The sequence below is a fragment of the Crocodylus porosus genome, unplaced genomic scaffold, assembly GCF_001723895.1.
Source record: "Crocodylus porosus isolate Cpor-Errol unplaced genomic scaffold, CroPor_comp1, whole genome shotgun sequence".
Classification (NCBI taxonomy): Eukaryota; Metazoa; Chordata; order Crocodylia; family Crocodylidae; genus Crocodylus; species Crocodylus porosus.
The window spans coordinates 7,425,098-7,443,956 of NW_017728939.1; the positions used below are offsets into that span (position 1 = coordinate 7,425,098).

The following is an 18,859-nucleotide window of genomic DNA, read 5'->3' on the forward strand; positions in this document are numbered from 1 at the left end:
TGAAGTGACTTGCCCAAGGTGGGGGTTGGTGGCAAAGCTCAGCACTGAACCCAGACGTCCTCAGTCCTAGCTCAGGCCGTAACTGAGATCAGCCTTGCCCTAGAAAGCATCTGGCTCCAGATGTTCAGAGTCCTGGCAGCCTTGGTCCTAGACTTACCCCCAGCCCCGGGCAGGATTCAGGACTTTGGCTTGCACTTGGGTTCAAACCTGCCACTTGGTGTGAAAGGCAGAAAGTTCAGCCCCATGTAGGTTTGCCCAAACAAAGCTTATCACGTGCCCTTCTAGGATTGGCACTGCAGGGCCCCAGGAAGGGTGTGAATCACTTGACCAAAGAGGGGCCCTGGCTCCCACACAGGAGAGGTGCTGGTGCCCTGGCACTGCAGGAAGGGTGGTCCTGGGTGAGCACAGGGGCTTTAGCTTGGTGCACTGGATGTGGCATCGCTCCAGCTGGTCCCCAAGGCCCCCGGCAGAGGCTCGCAGACGCAATGTGATTGTTACCGCAGCCTGGGGGGCTTCTGGCCCCCCAGGCACTAGGGATGTGGATGGGGAGAGAAGTCTGGAAGCTGGCAGCTTGCGCTCGCCTGGGCTGGCAGGGTGTGGGGGAGGGCTTGTGTGTAGGAAACCTTATCAAAGCACGTCAGCCGAGCAGCTTTGCAATGGCAATTGTCAGGGGAGAATGAAAGCCTGCGGTACGGGAAAGCGGCTTGCACACGCGCATCCTGCCATCTTGACTGGGCTTGCCAGCCCTGCTCCCAGGACACCTCCTTGGCCAATGGTCCCAGGGGGGGCCAGGGCATGGGGAGGTCTCCTGGCCCCAAGCTGCAAACCTCCAGAGCTCAGGGCAGCTTCTGCATTCATGGCTTTCAAACTGGAAAAGCCAAGCCTAGTGACAGCCCCTAAAAATCTCCTGCAGTTTTCCCCTTCTCTCCCCAAACCAAGCCTGCTGCAAACCCAGGTGTCCAGGGCCCTGCCTCCCTTGTTCCACTTTGCTACATTTCTGCACATTCACTTCTCAGATGACAGCTATTGTAGACTAGAGTGACTCTGCAATGCTACAGCAGCGGCCTGGTTCTACCCCAGAGGTGGCTGCATTTCACTCGCATGGAAAGCCCCTTTTCTTGACGTGCATGTGGCATGCGAGTTGGTTTTGCTAGTGGTATTTTTTTGGTGGGAGAAGGCAGGAAGGGGTGGGTGGTTTCAGGCAGGCGGCAGTATTATTCCTCAGGAGACACGGTTTTACACGGGGTTTCAAAGCCCTTAATAAAATTGGCCCATCCATCCATCCCTGCTGGTCATTGCTTCTAGTTTAGCCTCAGTGGACAGTGCAGAGGTCTGGGGGCTTCTGGACACAGAAGCAAAGGGCAGCCCTGGGTGCCCCTCTCCTTGGCGCTGTGGCCCACGCTGCACCCTCTGATCGCAGCAGCTCCTCGCTCCTGGATGGGCTGCCTTGGTGCCAGTTTGTAGCAGGCTGCCTCTCCTGGCCCATATGCCCCAGCTGCACCAGTCCAAGCCCTGCTCATCACGGCGGTGAATTGTAGGTGGATGTGATCCAGCAATAAGAGAGAACTTGGCAGCACGAAAGCTTGGAAATGCACACCTTTCCTCTCAGGGGGTGCAAGTACTGCACTGTCACCAGGAAGAAAAGGGGTACAGTGCACTCGGTATGGTCCCTGCAGTGCTGCCGACACCCCAAAAACATAGCAGACCATGCTCTGAAGGGGCCTGGAAAAGCAAGGGAGGCTGCAGGGCAGGTTGGAGGGGCCCTGGCAGACCGGTGGGGAGTATGAGGGACACTGTTAGAGCCTGGGGATATGGGGGAAGGGACTTTCATCCACTTTCCCTACAGGGCTCCTAGCTCGAATGAGCCCTGCACTTTCACACGTACCAGATCCATCCTCAAAAGGCTGGGAACAAATGGTGCAGGAAGTGGCAGAGATTTGTTTTAATTAACAAGGCCAGACAAGCGAGCACGCACGCACGATAATGACCCCACGCCTCCCTCGCTGCACCAAAAGCCCCAATTACTGCTCAAAACTGCAACCGTGTCTCTTCCCTGGAACTGCTATCTGTGCGCGCTCCTCTGCACTTTCATATTTTTGTGACAAATGCCATCTACCAGACCCTGTTAAATCTAATCCGTGCTGTGCTGATGAGCTAAGCCAGCCAACAGCTCTCAGGGCTCTCAGCGAGACCAAGTCACCGGGGAAAACATAATATCACCACGCAGGCACAGATGCTATTACCGATGCCCTGCTCCCGTGGACAGATGCTGCTGAGTCGCAATGAAGTCCATAGGGATCCATGCAGGGGTGGGATCCTGCCCATGCAGATTCAACCACAGGATCAGGGCCCAGACTTGCAGAGCAGCCTGGCGTAAGAGCTCAGCTCCCAGCCTCCCATGTAACCCTCCGAGATTTAAACACCCCTCTCTGGTTGTAGCCTTGTGCGTTTGATCTGGGCCCAGAAGTGAGTCTTGTCAAAGGTGGAGGGAGATCCTCCCAGCTCATCTGGAGCCATCGTGGTGCTAGCGCCCCAAGGTATTTGGGGGTGTGGTACGGGGGAGGCGAAGGGGGATACACCTCCCAGAGAGCGTTCCTGCTTCATGCCAATGCTGGGTCCATGGGGAAGGCCTTAGCTTAGAGGAGGACTTGGAAGATCTGACTCTACCTCGGGAGGGTCCTTTGGTCTCCTTTAGACCTTGTTTCCATGTCTGCTTCCCTCCCTACTTAAACTGGACCCCCAAGCAGGATTCATCCAGCCGGAGAAAGAGGATGCAGACACAGCGGGACACCGCAGCTGAGCTGCTGGAAGGGGCTGGGGCGAGTCTCGCCTTCCAGCCCCTGCTCCCAGAACGGTTTCTGTACGTTGCCTTAAATGCCCATGGGGTAAAAACAGAAGCAGTCATCGAATCATAGAAAATTAGGGTTGGAAGGGGCCTCAAGAAGTCATCTAGCCCAACCCCCAAATGAGGGTTGGAGAATAAGGACCAGAACCCAGGACCACCCTTTCCCATACAAGTGTTTCTTCTCGCATATACAGTCCTTCTCTCTTTACAGATCCATAGCGCTTGCATTTCCCTGTGGAATAGCGTCCCCGCACACCCCAGCATAGCCCAGCCTTTGGGGCAGGGCAAGGGGGAGATGCCTGCTGGTGGCAAAGGATGGACTTGAACCCGGGGGTCTCGCTTTCAGGGCAAATGCTCGACACGCGCTTATTACCCTAGAGCAGGAAGGCCGGCAGCGGTGTCACCAGTGCCAGCTGCTACGTTTTAAAAGAAAAGCATGAGCCCTGTTCTGTGCATCCCTAGGCGAAGGAGCCCGGGTTCAGAAGAGGGCTCCAGGCCGCAGTGGGTCCCGTTCAGAGGTGTGTAACTCTCACCGTGTATTGAATAGGGAGAGCAGGTACGTAACTTCGGGTTCCAGCTTTCCCCTCGGTGACTTCATGGGGTTTACTGAATCTGGCCCAAAGTCACTTTTGAACGTGGGACTTAATTCTTTTAATAGGAGGAGATAAGCAGCAGGGAGACCCTACAGATCTGTTCCTGATCCCACTGTGGATCTGCTCAGCCCTCCTGACGTGAGCCAGCCTTGCGTGGCAGGAAACACGGTCAAACGTCCGTCAGCTCTGGCGTGTGTTGAGTGGTGTCAGCCTGCAGAGGCCTCACACACTCCAAAGCAGAAATGCTTTGAATGAGGCTGGGACTCCAAGCGCTTGATTCATATGACTGCCCATGCCCTAAATAACGTAGATGCTGGAAATACTACCCGATAACTCCCTTCTCCCACCCGTGCCTGTGTTGTCCCTGGATGAGTTTGTTTCTCTGTTTAGCACATAGCGCAGCAGGGCTCTGATCTCTGCCAGGGCCCCGAAGTATTGACTGCAATCACTTATGAACACTTCAAACAACCGGGCACGCAAACCTGGAGCGCGGTAGGCAGCCAGCCCTCAAAGAACAGCATTAATTACAAAGTGAGAGCTGACGACAGGGGCATTTGCACAGGTGCGCCCAACAGCCGTAATTAATTTTTTCAAGCTGCATTTGCAAAGAAGCGCGCGTGCAGAGGACTTGCTGCTCGGGGTGGGCTCCACTGCTAGCTGCACCCAAATCACTTGGGTGCCAATGGATCAACACCAAGCAGGCTCCAGGTCACCGTGTATCTGCAGGGTTGTTGGTTCGGCTAGGAGAGGAGGCTGCCCGGGAGAAACAGGATTGGGATGATGGCAAACTCTCTGAGGCGGGTTGGCAGGAGTAAGGCCGAAGCTTGGTTTGCAGCCAGCAGTGTCCAGAAGTTTGCCTGCCTCTATTCTCCTACTTCCATACCAGGCCTGAAGCAAATGTTACGGGGAGACTGTCCCATGGGGATGTGAGGACCGTGCATGGGAGGAGGTTTCGAGCAGTGCAGGCAAGTGCAGCATCAAGTGACTCCCTGGGTTTAATTAATTCAGGGGAGATTTCAGGGGTGACAGTTCCTGGTTCCTTCCAGGGGAAGAGAGGTCTGTGAGTAGCAGTGATTTGGAGGTCCAACCGCGGGGAGTCAAAGCCGGGCATTTGAAACAGAAATCAGCCAGGGATCTTAGGTAATTAACCCCCGGAGCCACGTACGGAGGGCGAGGGTGGATTCTCTACTCCAGACCAGATGCTTTCCCTCCTCTTGCTCTGGCTCAGTGAGAAATCCCGGACGCATCAAGGCCCAGTGTCATGCAGGTGGCAAGGCTGATGGACCACGATGGTCCCTTTTGGCCCAATCGTCCATGAATTTAGGCCAGATCGGAGCCTGGAGACAAAACGGCTCCATGCTCCACGGTTTCCGTTGTCCCTTGAGATGGGAAACTGAGGCAGAAAGAAGGGTAGTGACTTGCCAACTACAACACAGCATGGTCAACAGCGGAGCCGGGAGCAGCCCGCAGAAGTGACTCTGGGCTGGCTCCACTCGCTGTGCCAAGCTGCCCCTTCCAGCACCAGCCCTGTCAGCTCCTCCCTTGTCCATCCCACCTGGTATCCACCCAGTGGGCAGCTATCCCAGCAGCCAGGGCTGTCCCTCCCCATGAATATTTCAAGGGAAACAGGACAGGAGCATCCATCTTCCAGGGAAAAGGAAATGATTAACTCCATAGCAAGTGAAGACACTTTATAATCGTAGAAGTGGTGGCTGGAAAAATGTTTCTCTTGAGAGCAGCAGTCAGGCCCGCAGGAAGATGAAGGATGGCTGCCTGCTCCGGGGACCAGGTGTTCTCCAGGGGCCCAGAGCAGCTACGGGGCTGCAGCTGGAGTCGGATCCAATCAATGCCAAGGGCCAATATTTCTGCAGTGACTGTTTCCCTTGGAGGCGCTGACGCTGTTGGGTATTTTGGCTGCAAGGGTGCAACAATGCCTGGGGTTTGCATGGGGTGAGGCAGAGGCATTCAGCCGGGGAGTGGGAAATAGCTGCCTAGGACTTTGGTCAGGACCTCAGCCATGCCTCGCGCTAGTGTTGGTGCCAGGGCAAAGCAAGCCCAGATTGCTCCCAGATGAGCGGTCACCAGGATTGCACCAGGAAAGGCCAGGATGAGGAGCGGGAGTTGCGGGATCGGACCTGAAGAAGGAACCCTCCTGCCCAGGGGGAAGAGCGGGTAATTCAGCTCAGCGCCAAGCTTGGTCTCTGCTCAGCAGGGTCCACAAAAGAGGCTCCCCCCTGCCCAACCATCTCTGTCTCTCTCATGAGCGCCTTGATCTAGTACAGCGGGGGCCAACCTTTTCGGCAGGAGTGCCACAAATGAGCCCTCCCCAAGCGCCACTCCGATCCCCTTCCCCTGCCCAAGCTGCTGCTCTGTTTTCTGCTTCCTGTCCTGTGTGCCACCGGGCCGCAGGTTGGACACCCTTGGTCTAGTACTTGCACCCTGCTAAGGTCTATCACACTTCTCCTGGCTCAGGCCCAAATGCAGGGAGGCAGCCACGGTCCTGCCTTTGAAAGGGGAGGAGGAAATACTGAATTCAGACTCTGCCCCAAATTCAAATCCTTCCTCTGCAGAAGGGGTTTTAACCCATGTCTCCCACTTCCCTGCAGCAGGCTACAGGCTATACTGCGGGGAGGGGGACAAGCATTCCCGAGCCCATCTTTTGAAGCAGTCTGCTTTGCAGAAGAGAGTTTGAGGCTCTTCACACCTGCAGCCACGTGAGCTGTGCAATGGTACAGGGCCCTGAGCTGGCCAGAGGCACTGGGACCTCGCAGTGATGTACCCCATAGGGTCCTGGGGGGCTATGTGAAGTGGCCGCCTGAAACTGAGCCTCTGTATGGGACCCCCGAAGGGTACACACTGCTGCCGATGGGGCAAGGATGAGCAGGGCACTATATTTGCCCTTCTCCAATCATTCGGGACCTGACCACCATGAGTTTCAAAGATAATGGCCAACACCCTCAGCACCCTTGGCTGCATCGCATCCAGCCTAATGGACGTGTACACACCCAGAGTTTCTCAATAGTCCCTAACCTGTTCTTTTGCCGCTGTCAGCTGCTCACCTCCTCCCCAACCTATGTTGCCAGGTGTCGTGATCTGGGAGCTGCCCTTGCCTATGAGGACTGAGGGGAAAAAAGGCTACCCCCCCCCGAGCTGAGCTCGTGTCCCCGCTCCCCAGCCCCATTCCACCCCATGGTTGGCAAAGGATCAGTGTTCACGTTGCACCCACCGTCGAGACCTGGGCCCCACCAGGGAAACTAATGATCGTCCTAGCGATCCGAATACGGAGAACTTTCCAAGGAATCCCGGGGATACTGCCGCTGACGTTGTGCAATCCTATGGCTTTCGTGCTCGGGGGCCTGCGCTCCATATCTTACAATTTAAATGAGGAGGGTCTGTCAGCTGCCAAGCGAAGCCCCAGTCTGCATGGTCTTAGGGACTGGGACCGGGGAGATGGAGAGAGTTGAACCTGATCAGCGCTGTAGCCAGGGAGCTGCTGCATAAAGAAGTGCTGGAGCCGTCCCTGTACAGCTCCATCCATTAGGATCTAAAAATGCCTCCTGGGCCAAGCCTTTCAGGGGAGGTCAGCAGAGGAATGCCCTGTTTCTGGCTCTTTATAAGGTTTCGATGCAAACTTGGCCATAACTGTCCTGCCCAGTGCAGGAGCAGGCACTCGTGGGTGGAAGGAGAGGTCTTTCAGGCTCCTGGGAAGAGCAGAGGACCGCCAAGCTTAAGCAGCAGTGAAGGGGCCCTACCCACCCCAAATCCAGCCTCTCTGCCCTGAGCCCTGCTGGGGATGGAGGCCTGGGAGCCTCCCAGCCCACCCCCGTAGCATATCCCTGCCACGAGGGACGGCGGGAGAGAACCTGCCTATCTCCTCCGCGCCGGCCTGGAGCGCGTGGGTAGCCGAAGCGGCGACCCCACTGGTGCTCCCTGCCTCCGCCTGACAAGCTAATGAGCCCTTGGCGGAGCCGGTGGGCCCGTCACACGGCTCTGCCTGAACTCGGGTATTTATCAATTATAGAGGGATGGAAATAGGTTCGCAGACAAGCAGGGCGATTAGTCATAATATCATTCATTAGCTCCCACTCGCAGGGAACGGGAGCATTTCAATATTTACCTTTGGGCTGCTATTTTCCACGCAGGCATGCAGCCTTGCCCTTCGGGCGCGTGGGGGGAGCGAGGAGCTGTTTCCTTGTACAGCGGTGCTAGTCGGGGCCCTGGAAAGGCGGCCTGACGAGGCCGGTGGTCAGGGAGAGGTGCCCCCCGGCTCTGAGTCTGCAGGATGACATTTCACAGGGAGCACGAGGGCCAAAGCTTCCCCAGTAACCCTTTCACGGCTGGTCCGCCTTGCCCCCCGCTGCTGACCACCAGCTTAATGCCCAGGGCCTTAGCTCTCCAGAGCCATTGTCCCCTCCTGTTCTGGTCTCCAGTATCCCAGATTCCCTCACAGGGAAATCAGCCTGGTCATAGAGGAGCTTGGGGAAACTTTGGTACAATGGCCAGCTCTGCCACTGACTCGATGCCTGGCCTTGGGCACATCACTTAGCCCCCACCGTGCCTCTCCCCTTTACTCCACCCATCCAGTTCCTTACCATGTGCCTACCCCATGTATTAGTCTGACCCATCATGGCCATTGGGTGCTGGACGTGGGCTGATGCTGTTTAGAGGTAGTGCCCCACAGCGACCTATGTATTATGGTTCAGAACTGCAGTCAGGTCCTGCTTAACTCAGAATCAGTCGTTCTGTCCTTCTGCCCTAAGGAGAGCCTGCCTCCACATACGTGTCCTGCTGGGTGGTAAAGCAGCTTGGCTGGCATGTGGGGGAGTGACTTTTCATCTTAGTCTTCGGGGTGGCAGGAAACACGGCTGTTGTTTTGTTCTGGGAGCTCCAAATGAGTCCGGAGTCGGACTCAATACTTGGGTGTCCTTCCAAGGGCTTGTTTTCCCACCTGAAACACTGGATTGCTAGAAAGCCTTGAGCCCAAGGTACTCAAGGCTTTCTAGCAATCAACAAATGCTTTCTAGCAATCTAGGTAGAGTCAATAATCTCTCTTTTTTTTAGTTTATTTTGGTAAGGGGGAATAGGGATTTTAAGCTGGGCCCACATTCTGCTCTCAGTTACAGCCCCAGAGGCAGCGCTGCCCGAGTGACACCACAATGCATCCAGAGCAACAGAAATTTGGTGTGTGGCTGCCCATCAACAGCACCCACGAGACTCACTAAGGAGCTGACAGCTGTACTATGTCAATGGAAATAACATGGTTATGGTGGCAGGGACTCAGTGCACCCCCTTACTGTTTGTACTGGCAAATGGAGAGGGACGAGGTTTGCCCAGTCATCCAGCAGGTCAGGAGTTGAACCTGGCATGCTGCTAGCTCCATGGAAGCAGCATTTCGCCCTTGGCAAGGTGCCTTCGCATTGAGCATTGGCCCCTGTCACGTAAGCATCATGCCCATTTCAGTGGTTTGGGAAACTGAGGCATGGAAAGGTTACATCATCCACCCAAAGGAGGGAGCGAGGAACCCAGGTGTCTCAGCCCAAGGTGTGGGCGCTCAGTGCCAAGCACCAAGATCTCCTCTCCAGCAGCCGGTCTCTCACTTTCAGCAGCTATACCCTCAGCTGCTCCAACCCAACAGGGCTTTTTTTTGCTAGCGATTTGCATTTGGATAAATGCAAATGCCACGAAAATAATATGGCGGCTGAATGCTCAGCTGCAGGAGTCAATTAGTCCCATAAATCAGCCAGTCTCAGGGGTAAATGCTGCCTCCTCCACTAGCCTTTTGTGCAGGACCCTGAAGCTGGAAGCAAACCCGTGCTTGGCAGCCAATGGCGCACCTTCACCCACGGCCGGTGACACGCATGAAATGGGTTAGCGTGTCGCGCCATCCCTCCCCGTACGGAGGCGCATGGCAGGGGTGCCGTTTGCTAAGCAGACAGTAATTGCCAAAGCAGTACTTAGCACCGTGGTGAAATTAAAGGGCGAAGTCGTGCTCAAACAGAGGCCTTTCAAATAAAAAAGCTCATGTTGGCTTTACAAGCGCTTGCTTTTCTTGCTCTCGTCCCGGCCGACCTTTCTGACACCGCGCAGACCCCAATCAAAGGCTGCCGCAGGCCACGGCCATCTTCCAATTGATTTCAGGGGTCTTTCAACCAGGCCCATTGCTGGCAAGCTGTCTGGGGCAGCAGGGGCCAACCTTTTTGGCAGGCATGCCACAAGCTAAGTCCCACCGCCCCCCCGAGTACCACGTTGATCCCCTTCCCCTGCCCAATCTGCGGCTCTGCTACCTGCTCCCTGCCCTGTATTCCTTGTCCCATCTGCTGCTTTGCTTTATGTGACCTCTCCTGTGCTCCCTGTTATATCTGCTGCTCTTTCTGCTCCCTGCCCCATCTGCTGCTCTGCTTTCTGCTCCCTGCACTGTCTGCCACTGTTCTTCCTGCTCCCTTTTTGGTGTGCCGTACACAGACTGCTTGTGGCATGCATGCTGCAGGTTGGCCACCCCTGGTCTAAGGCATAGGTTGGCAACAAAGAGCCCACAACTTGGCTACCATCACTGCCACTGTTTGTCCCTGCCACCCAGCTGCACTGCATAACCTCATGGCTGGGAGAAGTAGCAGCCATGGTGGTGGCAATTGGGCCAGAAGCCAGGCAGATCCAGCCCACCCCTGCAAAACCCTGCTGTCCACTGGGCTGGGGCAGTGTGCTCAATGTTTTGGCCCCATGGGCCAAATGAATGGTGCTGGAATGGTCCACAGGCCAGACTGGACCCCATATGCCAGGATTGGGCCCTGGGCTGCCCCCATGTGCTGGGATTGAGCCCTGTGCTGCCCCCACCCACCCCTGGGTGCTGATATCAGGGTCTCAGGACCCCGTGCCACCTCTGCCCAGCCCTGTGTACAGGACTGCGGACCTCTGCCACCTCCTCCCAGCCCCACACACCAAGAACAGGGCCCAATCTAGCACACCAGGCATGGGAAACCCTATAGACCAGATGACCCAGGGCTGGGGGTTGAACCCCCCGTGGTCTAGGACATGGGATCTCCTCCTGGAGGGTGCAAATGTTCCCAGGAGGCATGAACCTCCCTTCCCCTCTGCTACACGGGAGAGGGGACCTGGCATGTGACAGGGCTGTAACATGGGATGCTCCAGGTGACGAGCTGCTGTGCTGGGGAGCTGTCACTGGCAGTGGTCCAGAGAACTGCCGCCGGCCTTGCCAAGGGGGGCATCTCCTGTCCCTGGAGTGTCCCTGAGGTCCCAAAATGAGCAGGACTTGGGGGTCTTCTCTTGGCCTTCCCCTCCAGCCCAAAACAGGTCTGCGCAGACCCCCTCCCAAGCCTCTTGTCCACCCCGTGGAGTCTGCTCCCCTGGATTCCCCATCGAGTTTCTCCAGCTGGACGAATGCTGCCATACCTCCCAGACAGCCATTCAAAGTATGGCTGCAGAGCACCACGTCCCAGCTCAGTGCTTCAACAATACTGGCCCTGCGTCTACAGCCCAGCCGACCACCCTGCCTGGCCTGTGCCCACCCACTCGCTAGCAGTTCTCTGCTATCAAGCATTGACCCCTGCGTCCTCTCCATGAGTTTTCAGTATCCGTTTGCCATGTTTCGCAGCCAGCTCCCCTCCTGTGCCAAGCCACATGCCTGGAAACTGCTCCCCTTAAAAATACTAGTGGCCACAATATTGCCCTCCTTACAGTTCACGCCCCCAGCTTGGAGTGCTACAACCACGGCTTATCACCAGCGATGTCCCCTCGTTGTGCTCCTCCTCCCACTTCCCTGCATTCACCCCTTGCCTCTAACCTGGTACATAATCTGCAAGACCCTTGCGGCAGGGACCCTCTACCTTTGTGTTATCTGTTTGCACAGCACCTAGCACAGCGCAGTTGGGGCCTTCCCCAGCTAGTGTAAACACAGACAGACTGGCACAGTCCTAGCATCTGGGACTGCGGAGCTCAGGCAAGCTGCGGGGGCACAGGGAAAGCCAAAGAGAACACCACACAATGTACAATCAACGGTAATTTAGTACCAGCAGATGCCACTGTGTCTGCCGCGTGCTTTCATCTGCCGGGAGAGGGGCGGGGGTCCCTGTAGCATCTCTGCAGGAGTGACTGGAGTGTTTACAAAGTGCTTTGAGACCCTTAGTCACTTTATAAGTGCAAGGTGTTACTATCACAAAGCCTCCCATCATGACAAGGGAGACTGGTACGGAAATAGCCCTGCGCAGCATGCCTGAAGAGCAAGCTGCTGCTTTTATGAACCTCTCGCTTGCAATCTGCTTGTTGAAATCTGCTCCAGATTTATAGGGAACACCCAGGATGGAAATAGGGAAGCAATGTAATCACAGCGGAGAGCATGGGGCTGGATTCCCTCATGCCCGTGGCTCGGTCCCAGACTCCAGGAGCGATCTGGGATGAGTCACTCTGTCTCTTTGTGCCTCAGCTTCTCCACCTGTACATGGGGTATAACTGACACTCCCTTGCGAAGCTCTTTGAGACGCATGGATCAAAGCAACTCCATGAGTGCAGCTGAATGGGGCAAACTCTGCTGTTATGTCGGTGTAAATCAGATGGAACTGCACTGATGTAAGCAATGGCAGGATGCTTCCCAGTATCACCATGTATTTGAGAACTCTGCTGATTCGGAGGCAGCTGAGTCTAGTCCAGGTTTGTTGCCTCTTCTCTGCAAATTAATTCAGCAGCCTGGGAGCCCTTTACCTGCCTGGCACCAGTGCTGGCTTCATTAGCTATGCTTTCTCCTTTGCAGAGCAGCAAGTAAATCCTGGACTGGAGCTCAGCCCCTGGTTGCAATGCAGGCTTCCCAGTCCCAGCTGCTCAGTGCCCCGATACCCACATCCCAAGGAAGGACCCCAGGTCCTGGGCATGGCCATGGACCGGGCTGCACCGTGCCCAGCTTGCAGCATGGTACTGACTGAGCGTGGGTGTACCAGCTGCATGAAGGGCAGGAAATCTACATTTTGAGACTTTGGGAAGCTTCAAGGCTGTTAAGTGCTTGTGCTGAATCACCAGTTTTCCCTCTGGAGAGCACTCACTGCTTAGCGGATTGTCTCCTTTCCAGGCGGTGCTTGGAGCACGATGGATGAGGGCTGATCTGGACATCTTTTGCACAGCTTGGATCTGGGCTCCATGATGGATCTGGGTATCTTTTGCACAGCTTCTGGGCAGCAGATCGCCCCAGCTAAACAGGCTTTGGAGGTAACCTCAGTTCTACCCTGACCCAGCCGTGCTCACCCTGCTTTGCTCTGTGATTTACCCGCGTCTTCCATTGCATTGCCTAGCAGAAATCCAAGACAAAAACAGGCTCCAGGGGCAGGGACTGAGCCTGCCAGGTTATTTCTCAGGGAGTGAAATGCATTGGGCAGAGCTGGCGGATCTCTCTGCCTCCCCTGCCCAGGCCAGTCCTTAAGCACATGCTTAATTTTAAATGTGGGAAGCAGCTCCAATGCAGTTAATAGGAACCATCCTGTGCATGTGCTTAAGAGGTTTGCTGGGCTGCACTCTGGATACAGGTTATTTATTTTCCCCCGATTTCATCAGTTAATTGGCCCCGATATGCTGCAAACTGCATTCCTTACCACCTTTGCATCACCCTATGGTTGTTTGGGAACTAGTCTCTTCAGCCCCCTGCTATTGGCCATTCCTATTGCGTGGGTGGCTACCTGGGTCACATGCTATTGTTTCTGTGCTCTCAGTGGCGGGCAGCTGTTTCCAAATTGGAGGACAACACACTTCCCAACTGGACGTTGCCATTAGTCTTGCTCAATTCCATGAAATGTTTTAGATGGGGGGATATTTTCATACACAGTCACTGAGTGTCCAGATCCTGGCCTGTATCTAGTGTAGCTTCCCCATGGGATCCAACGCTGCTATCCACGAGTGGGCTTCTTGGGAAGTCATCGTGTCCCTACAACAGCAAGACACTGCCCTTGGGCGCCTAATGCCCAGGGTCTCATGCCAGTTCTGATGCTCAGTCCATGTGATGCCTCCAGCATCTGGTATCCCCTCTCCATGCCTCAGTTTTCCCATCTCTACAATTGTGACAAGACTAATGCAGCTATCACAAATCTAGGGCCGCTACCATGTCACTGTTTCATTATAGTGGGTAGGAAGAGCTTCTGAACTTCCATGAAACTATAAGAATATATTCTCCCTTGCTCATAAACAAACCCGAACTCCTGAATTGTATAAATCATGGGATTTATCTAATTCTTCTCATCTGAAACGCTCCAAGTCCTTCAAGGGGCATGAACATATGTACTATTTCGCCTGCTCTGGAAATGCAACTGTATCTGGGGTGGGATGTAGCAGCTTTTCACTAGCACAAAGCAGTCCCATTACAAAGACAGGCCCCAACCCAAAAACACATAGTAGGGTTATTTGTGTACTTCAAGATAAGCACGTGTATTGTAGGAGCAAGGCAGAAGACACAATGCAGTTACCCAGTTGGGGCTGGACTCAAAGATCTTCCGAGGTCCCTTTCAGCCCCAAAGTCTATGAAATGAATGACGGCAACCTCCTATTTTTTTACACGCACACATACACACACGTGCACACACACGCAATCAAACGCCACAGTTTTCAATGTCATTTGAAAGAGAATACCCCAGGCAGCACAGTGCCCCCTTGCAACACCGCAGGCAGAGGCTCCGATCTATGTCTGGAGGATAAATGACAGAGGTCTGCGTTTCTTTCTCACCTCCAACGCGTCCCGCAGCTCGCTACAAGATCTGCAGGCGAAGGCTCCCATAGAAGAGCTAAGTAGCCTTATTATTTATAAAGCCAGGAAAAGACAAGAAACCCTGCCGCTGTCTTCTCCTCTTCGCCTGCCACTGACAATCACTGAGTTCTGGTGGTAACAAATTAGATCATTACAGCACAATGCTAATAGGATCCTTTTCAATGCAACGCACACCGGATAATCCACAGGAAAGGAAGGAGAAAGCAGGCTCTTTTATTACTAAGCCCAAAGGAAGGATTTGCTGTTCCCCGGCCTCAATTTTACCTCTATCTCTGCTCCTGATCTGCTTATGGCTTCTTCGGAGGATGGGTGCTCCCAGCTGGGTACAGTGGAAGTGCAAAGACACACTGCTCGCTCTAGTGAAAGAAGCTGGGTGCTCGAACATGCCCAAGTATCTAGAAAGCACATACAGACGCCAGAAGCTCTGACCAGTACCAGCCTGTCAAATGTAACATGCTACCGCAAAAGCATCTTCCATCCAGCCTCTGCACCCCTTGGGGTTTGGCTCTCTTTCTCTCGTCTTCAGTTTTGCAGGCAGCGGATTCAGAGTCAGTTTATGATTCCCTTTGTCTAGCCCCCCACCGCCTTCCTTTTTTGCTCCCTTGGCTTGATTTTGCCGAACACTAATATTCTTAGAGCACATTGCTGCAATGCCTAAATGAAACGAGAGCTTCTTGCTCCTCTGCCATGAAGAGAGCTCCAAAACTGTGAGCACGGGAGAAGAAGAGAAACCGGAGAAAGATGAGGGCTTGCAGCCCCTAATCTGGTTGTTTCTTTCTGCCAGGCACCATTCTTACGGTTAAAGGAATTTAAAAGAAAAAAGGATGGAGCATCTGAAGAAGTTCCCCAGTAAATGAGCTCCATTTCCCTGCATGGTCTGGGATCAGTGCTAGGGTTTCAGCAGGCAAAATCACTTCGGGACATATGGAATAGCAAGAAATCAAATAAAGGCAATCCAATGAAAGAATGATACGATGATAGCAGCATTTCCCCTGACAATCTCTGGGTTTCATGTAAACACACACGCGCGCACACACACACACTTGCACGCACAGACAGAAATCTCTCTGTATGCACCGCAGCAGATGCACACCATGCAAAGGCACAATCAGCTGGAAAAAATGAATTCCCTGTTGCATTATTCCGATTCACGCCACCCAGGGCTTGCCTCTGCAAACGCGATGCGAGATCCAGCCCTATCCCTCCACATGCTCTCCCCTCACCTTTAAGGAAAATAAGTAATAGGAACGATGCATCTTACCAACGAGACGGGTCCTTCTGCGTGTGGGTGCCAGAAGACTCAGACCCCCCTCTTGCGCTCCCAAACGCGCACACCCTGCCTTCCCTCTTGCCTGCAACAACAACAAAAAAAACCCCAAACCCAAAATAGCTTGCCCAAATCAAGGGATTCAACCCCCAAATCCCATCCCTGGCACCAGGAGAGTGGAGATGACAATCTAGTTAATCTTTAAAGGTTTCAGGAGAGAGACGGGAGCAGGGCTGCACACTCTTTGCTTAAGCATCTCCATGGTTACCTCACTGACCCAGTTCTCCTCGCAGCCAAAAGCAGGGGGAGAGAAGAAATTCAGAAGATGGGAGGCATGTGTGGCATGCTCCCGGCAGGTATTCCTCAACCCCTTTTTGGTGGGAGCAAATGGACTGGGTCTTGAATATGGGTGGTTACTCCTCCTAGCACCTGTCCCGAGGCTTCTCACCCTCCTGGAGAAACAGGGACGCAGTTCAGGTGTTGCAATAGTGCAATACTATACATTATGGGCCCCCTGAGCCAAAATCCCCAGATTTTGGAGGAACTCATCCCACATCCAGCTGTCACTAGGGAAGCCAAGACGCGTAGAAGAAAAAAACCGTCCATCAGGTCTGGAGGAGCCTGATCCCAAGACGAACACTGCCACTGGGCACCCATCACTTGGGGCTGGGGGACTCAGTCCAGGAAACAAAGAGCTAACTGAGCTAATGGGGGCGGATGCTAGACCTTGAGGACGCACCCAGCACTGCCTCTAGATCCCCTTCCCTAGTCGTGAACTTGTGCATCTACAAGTCACAGCTGAGATTGGGTGCTAACTGTGCTAGGCGCTGTACATAGCCTCAAGTTTACAATTGCAGCGAGGAAGATGGACACAGGTAATATTATCACCCCCTTTTACACATGGGATATTGCAAGACAGAGTGACGTGGATGCGGTCACACAGAGCATCTGTAGCAGAGCTGGGATCCAAATGCCGACTGTCTAACTCTCTAGGTCCCTAGCCTAGCCACTCTTTCCACCTTAGGTGAAATGAATGCCTGGAGCCATCCGGATGAGCTGCCCCTTTAAGGTGCAAAATCTTACCTGTGCCAGCTGTGATTCTTGCACCAGGTGGAGGGACCTAAAGAGGTCACATGATGGGGAAAGCATGTGGCTCAGCTCCAGGCAAGGAGAGAGAAGAGGGGCTGATTTGTGTGTTAGTTAGAAGGTGGTTGTGGTCTTCTCCACCTAGACTGGGGCTAGGTATGCAAGATTAAATCCTGGAAAGATACTGCCTTTTGTCTTATGGGGTGATCAGCTGAATGGTTTAGTTGCCCCATGTGGGAGATCAGATCACCAGTAGGGGTGGGTGTAGGTCCTTCCCATGGCATCATCTTATGAGACGGTGCAGCCATCCCAGGCAGAAAAGGATGTCAGCTGAGGAGCCATGGCAGTGCAGACTCCAGAAGACTGCAAGGGAAGAGGGCAGATGTGAGGGACAACAGCTGTGCCTGGCTACAGTGAGGTGGAAGAGGCTGGGAGGGCCTTGGGGGGGTTGCTTATTTTAGGGCTATCTGAAGAATTAAGGTGCATCTTTACTGCACCAAAGGCTCCTCATAAGGGCGTTGCAGTGGCTTTGGGGTGGCAGCAGAGAAAGGAAACTGAGGCAGCAGGTGGGTTTGATGCCAGAGCTGGTAAGTCCCCACTACAGATGTCCTCATGCAGCTTCCAAGTGCTTGTAGCTAGAGCTCTGCTTTCATGTTCACCGCCCCTCCCTGCAACCTGGTTCCTGTTGGGTCCCTAGCTCTACTGCCCAGGGAGGCAGCCTTCAAACAATGACCCAGCCTTGGCTTTATCAAGGCAAATAAAACCCCAGACTCCTGCGTTTCAACATCATTCCCCTCCCCACATTCCCCAAAAGTTGTATGGAGGGTCATGTGGCTGCCTATCAGATGTGCAGTGGGAGCCCTCTACTTTTCCCCTTGGCTTGGGCTAACATTTGAAGGGCGTCTGGGTACGTGTGTGGTGCAAAGTGCTATTAAAAGCCACGCTGGGAGCAGCGGCCCCAGGAAGCTCTCCCCGGTAGGTTTAGTCTCCTGGAGGAAAAGGAGGGAGAAGACTCCTTGTAGCCTTTAAAGGATGGTCCCCTAACTAGGATGGGGAGGGGGATAGAAAGCATGGTCTTCTCTTGATTAGCACAGCTGCATAGAAAGCAGCTGGGCCATCTTTTGCCCAGCCATCTTAGTAAGCAAACAGGAATTTCTTGCAAGGTGATGCTCTACTACTGGCATATCATCCCTGCCCTCCTAGGAGGCACCTGGGCAACAGGAGAGCAGAGGTTACTGGCAGAAAGTCTCAGCTTCAAGGAGCAGGGTCCTTTTCTTGTTGTCTGTCTCCAAAAGGCAGCATTGCTAGCCACGAGGGCACCAGAGCTTGCGCTCTGAAGAGTTAGTTTGGGTAGATGCTCCAGCTCCCCTCCCATTACCCCAAAGGGGGCAGGGATGGGGCTGCCACAAGGTAGAGGACTGCCTAGGGATAGCGCGTATGGGAATTGCGAACCCCATTGCAGCGCCATCTCCCCATGGAAAGTGTGAGCCCTCTTGCTAAGAGCCATCTCCCCAGTCCTCACCCAGCCAAAGTACATGGGCCATTCCCGTTCCAGCCACCACACTGGGCTATAGATACTAAAGCAGAAGTGCCCGCTGGGATTTCCCTCTCTGGTCACTTTTGCTCCACTAGGGTTTTGAGAAACCGCTCACTTGCTCAGCTCCTAGATTTAAGTTTCGGCTCCTTGGGAGGGGCAATTGCTGGGACTCCTGTAGTATCTGCTTGGATTTGGGAGCCTGTTGATCAAAGCCCATGGAACTGAATGCAAGAGACTTAGGTCAGAGTCTTGAAACCCAAAGCAGATGTTTCGGCGTATTCATGACCCACAGGGAGGGCAGAAGGGTAAATCCAGGGCACTGGTCAAACCCCAGCAGAGTTCAGATCCAGAACACAGGATGCTTCTTATTTCCTCTCAAGTGCTGAGATGTAAGAGCCACTGCCAGAAGAGCCCTGCCAACTCTTAGCGTAGTGTAACGGGAGGCTTGGAAGGTGAGGAAAAACAGACACTCTTAAAACTCACGAGCATGCAAGTTTAAGTCCAGTTAGGAAGGGGGGGGAAAAGTCTGTCCCTGGATTTGCAATTTTAAAATGCACTTGGGTGCTGGCATCTGGTTTCTAATGTTTAAATCGCTCACCCAAGCTGAGCCAACAAGGAACTGTGCAACAAGATGAATAACTGCATGCAGTGGAACAAGAACTTGCAAGCGTAACTACCAAATACACTCACTCAGTTGCTTGCACAAGTCATATGCACCTAATGTGCTGCCATCAGGTCCTTGGGTCTGATTTGGAAGGAAAATATCCTACTTGTGCAA

General features: G+C 54.0%; 1 protein-coding gene across 1 annotated transcript in view; it reads right to left on the minus strand.

Moving 5' to 3' along the window:
- RIMS3 (regulating synaptic membrane exocytosis 3) overlaps window positions 1–15,783 on the minus strand; it is a 39,084-nt gene extending 23,301 nt beyond the window's left edge. The window contains exon 1 of the mRNA XM_019547780.1: window positions 15,453–15,783. The gene's annotated coding sequence lies outside the window, so the exon portion shown is untranslated. The remainder of the gene's footprint in view (window positions 1–15,452) is intronic.
- Window positions 15,784–18,859: the final 3,076 nt, after the last annotated feature.